Source organism: Curcuma longa, chromosome 5, assembly GCF_044706935.1.
Source record: "Curcuma longa cultivar G26 ecotype Majalengka, Jawa Barat chromosome 5, ITB_CL_G26_1.1, whole genome shotgun sequence".
NCBI classification, from domain to species: domain Eukaryota; kingdom Viridiplantae; phylum Streptophyta; class Magnoliopsida; order Zingiberales; family Zingiberaceae; genus Curcuma; species Curcuma longa.
Window position 1 is genome coordinate 2968696 of NC_133865.1, and position 4832 is coordinate 2973527.

Sequence of the window (4832 nt, forward strand, 5' to 3'; positions counted from 1 at the left end):
ATTCCATCGGTACTAACAGCGTGCATGTTAGTAGTTCGTAAACTGGTGGCTTGATCATCCATAGTGTATTGGCCAAAATAAATTGACACCATCTATGGAAACTCTGAGCTGAGACGCTACGATGGTTAACACCAAAAGAACTAATGACAATCATGAGTCTGTAGGAGAGAAAAGCTACGGCGAGGTAATAACTATGACACTAGAAAAAATTCTTCTTGATTTTCTTTTATTTTCCTTGGTGCTGCCGTGGGATTTGGCAACAAGAAAAATCTTCTTTGATAGCATGCGATCCATCTCCGCCTATCAAAATCCTAAGTTTCTTTTCTTCCTCATCGATGAAACCTTATATATTCGATCTCCTCTTCTCTCTTTCTCCTCCATCTCCCCTTAGTTACCGTCTAAATCCATATCGCCCTCTGATCGATCTTTGATTCCTTATCTCCCCTCTCCGGTCCCCCTTGACCGCCGTCTCCGATGGGAAGAAATGCAACTACGCAGTGACTCTTGAACCTTCCTCCCCAAATCTTGACCTGACTCGTCCTCTAGGACGCGATGCCGATCTTCTATTCTTCCTCGTCTTCTTCTCACTTCTTCTTGTTCCTCCTCCTCTCCTATCTTTTCCTTCTCTCCCTCGCTGCCGTCGAAGGCCACTCCTCGACTTCTAACAGCATCACCATCTACGATCTCCTCCCTCGGTATAGCCTCCCCCAGGCCTCCTCCCTGACATGGTCAAGTCCTTCTCCCTGAGTTCCAACGGAAGCTTCTCTGTCGATTTCGACAACCCTTGCTACATCAAATTCGAGTACCTCATCTACTACGAGACCAAGGTCTCTGACATCATCAAGTATGGCGGCATCAAGGATCTCAAGGGAGTCAAGGTTTGTTAGTTCCTGATTTGGTTGGAGGTTGACGCCATCAAGGTCGACCTCCCACCTTCCCAGTATATATACTTCCAGATTGTGTGGATCATGCACAAGCTCAGAGTCGAGCAGTTTCGGATGATGCACTCCTACAACGGGAATAAGGAGCTCCTAGAGGGAGCTCAGGAGATTTTCGGTTGGTCTCTATAGATCCAAAATGACGCCACACATACGACGAATAAGTTGGAGAATGCTTCCTATAAGATCAAAGTGAAGTGTAATTTTTTGAAAAAAAAAATGATTTGGCTATCACTGCAATTGCGATGGTGTCGTCTCAAGACATATACTCTCTAACAAATGCCAAACAAGGAGTCATTCCTACCATTATTGAAGTAGAGCCTTAACATTGAGCATAAGCCTCTCTCCGGATCATCAAGATATTTTCTTTAATAATCTTTATCTTATAATTCATTCATCAGATTACTAATCCTTACATTATTGTTTCATTTAATATTTGTTCACTTGAAGTGTCTCTAGAAACTCTCAGGTGCTTCCAAAAACTCTCTTAGTCTTGAACTAGTGACATCCATCAGCAATTACCTTTCTTAGGGCCTGATCTCCCTAGACTAGGACATAGTTGCGGACAAATTGTAAAATCCAGTGGTCTCTTCCATTACTAGTGAATCTATAGCCTGGAGTTGACGACGGGCCGACCTTGCCAATGAAGGGCTTGACAAATTTAAACCATTTCATCAATGTTAGAAATATAGTATTACCAAATATTTTCCATGATGATCCAGGATATTAACGGCCTGGAACACTGAGCCCCGAGCTCGCAACTTTGCCTTAAGACGTGCCTAAAACATCGAGTCCTGAGCTTGCAACTTTATCTTATGACAGACCTGAAACATCGAGCCTTGAGCTCGTGACTTTGTCTTAAAATAGACATGGAACACTGAGCCCCGAGCTCGGGACTTTGCCTTATGACAAGCCCGGAACATCGAGGCCCAAGTTCGTGATTTTGCCTTATGACAAACCTGGATCACCGAGCCCCAAGCTCATGATTTTGCTTTACAACAAGCCTGAAACACCGAGCCTTGAGCTCGTGACTTTGCCTTACGATATGCCTGAAATATCGAGCCCCGAGCTCGTGACTTTACCTTAAGACAGGCCCAGAACACCAAGCCCCGAGCTCACAATTTTACCTTACGATAGGCCCAGAATATTAAGCCCTGAGCTCGCAACTTTGCCTTACGATAGACCCAGAACACCGAACCCCGAGCTCGTAACTTTTCCTTACAACATGCTCGTAACACTGAGCCCCAAGCTTATGACTTTGCCTTACAATAAGCCTGGAACACGGAGCCCCGAGCTTGCAACTTTATCTTATGACAGACCCAGAACATCGAGCCCCAAGCTCACGACTTTGTCTTGTGACAGACTCAGAACACCAAGCCCCAAGCTTGCAAATTTGCTTTGTAATAGGCCCGGAACATCGAGCCCCGAGCTCACGACTCTGCCTTATGACAGACCTAGAACATCGAGCCTCTGAACTTGCGACTTTGCCTTATGACAGACCTAGAACACCAAGCCCCAAGCTTATGACTTTGTCTAATGACAGGCCTGGAACATCGAGCCCCCGAGCTTGCGATTTTGCCTTACAACAGGCCTAAAACACTAAACCACAAGCTTGCAACTTTGCCTTATGACAGGCTCAGAATACCAAGCCTCAAGCTCGTGACTTTGCCTTGATAAGCCTAGAACACCATGTGCAGGGAGCATAGATGATCGAACCTGAGTTTTGATAATGACAAAGGGTTCAAGTTAAATTTGAGAAGTGGACTAATGAGATGAATTGAGTGTGCAGGTAGCACAGAAAAGTCCTAGTTACGGCTAGGCAAAGGAAGTCTTGATTTGGAGGATTGGGCAAGAAAGACCTGGTTTGGAGGACTGGGCAAGGAAGTCCTAATTTATAGGATTGGACAAGGAAGACCTGGTTTGGAGGACTGAGCAAGAAAGTCTTGGTTGGAGGACTTGGCAGGAAGTCTTGGTAGATCAGAGCACCAGGCAAAAAGTCTAGCGGATTTGGAGGACTGGACGTCTAGCAGTGGAAGACCTTGGGGGCTGAGGATCAAGGCTGAGCAAAAGTCCAACGAGTCTGGAGGACCTGGTTGGCAAAAGGTAACTTCTCCCAAGTGGAGTGGGTGAGGATGCATTCCTAGTAAGGGGAATAGTAGGCGTCAGTCTGACCTAGAGTTTCACTGAAAATCTAAAGTCAAGACCAAACAGTTTACCAAAACTATTTTCCTTCCTGTTATTTTGTTTCTGGACTAACTTGTAATGCAAGAAAGGAGGGGCTGAAACTTTGTGTTCCGAGCGCCCTTATCTGGATCCAGGCGATCGAATGGTCCAGGCACCCGGAAGGGATCCAGGCGATCGGACGTTAGTCAAATGGGCCAACGAGGCGGATGAGGTGGCAGAGTCCTAGTGGTCGGGACACCTCAACCTCCAGGCGCCCAGAGAGATTTTAAGTGTCTAAAGATAAGGCGTTGTAGAGTCAAAGTTGATCCGACAACCTCCACGTCAATATCCAGGCGCCTAGAAGGGATATATGCACCTGGAAGATGCCAAGTCAGTGTCGAAAGTGGATCGACGGGATGATGGAGGTGGAAGGACTTCCAAGCACCCGGATCAGGCTTTATAAGCAACTGTGAGGGGGAACCCTAACATCAATTCAATACACTTCTACGATGACTTCCTACGGGCAAACACTGATCTAGTACATCGTCGTAACGTCGAGGAGTTGCACCGACAACTACAAACCTAAGTACTCTCAGTCAGTAATTTTTTGTTGCTTTTTGTACTTAAGAGATTAGGATGGTATAAGTTTATTGATCCTAACACATTTTGTAAAGCGACAAACTCTTCTCGTGAGAGGGGAGTTTTTATAGTGAATTGTCCGTCGAAAACGATCATGGATCGTAGGCCTTAGAGTAGCAGTTTGTGGTTGTGAACCAAGTAAAAATAAAAGTATTTTATTTATTCTTTCTACTGCACTTTCTATTTTCACATACTTTTATTTTAAACACGATTGATTAAAGAGTGAAAAAGCGATAAAGTACTATTCACCTCCTCTAGTGCTCTAACTCGATCCTACAATTGGTATAAGAGCGAGGGGTGCTCAATTTTAGTGCCACCACTAATCGAGATTTTTCATTTTTTCGCTCTAATTTTTTTTATTTTCATTTCTCCCACACTACTAATCCAAGGCCAAGTCTTGATATATTTTTTGTGATTTTTTTTGTGCAAGATAAATGACCCATTAAGAAGGCTATAGTACATCGCCAGACCTCCATTATTCTCAAGAGAAGACTTCATCTACTTGAAGCGTAGAATGGAGTACCACCTCAAAACATAGATGGAAATGTGGATTGTGATCCAAATAGGATTCACACTTCCAATAGACAACGATGACATTCCACAACCTTGTGAGAAGTGGGGTGCAACTACAAAGCGAAAAATTGAAGCTGACGCCAAGGCAACCCATACACTATAATGTGGTCTAACAAAGGAAGAGCTCAACCAGGTTGGTCCTTTATAAGTGCAAAAGATTTATGGGACAAACTCATCGAGCTACATGAAGGAACGTCAGACACCAAAGTGAGCAAGCACAACCTTCTATTGAACAAATTATACAACATAAAGATGCAAGAAGGTGAATCATGAGTGGGCTACATGCACGGATTTAGGATCTGCTCAATGGACTCCATGCCATAGGACAACCCATGGAGAACTGAGACATAATCAGGTACACATTGAAAGTGTTTTCTAGGAACACCTTGTGGGCATCAATGGTTGATGTCATATAAGGTCTCTAGGGACCTTTCAAAAATTAAATTAGATGAACTCTTTTTAGAATTTAAACTGCACGAACAAACTAATGTCAATCCAGTTGAGAAAGGGATTGCTCTT

At 44.1% G+C, this 4832-nt stretch overlaps 1 pseudogene; it reads left to right on the forward strand.

The window, feature by feature from the left end:
• Positions 1–552: 552 nt before the first annotated feature.
• On the forward strand, positions 553–1070 carry LOC141828910 (uncharacterized; annotated as a pseudogene).
• The last annotated feature ends 3762 nt before the right edge of the window (positions 1071–4832 follow it).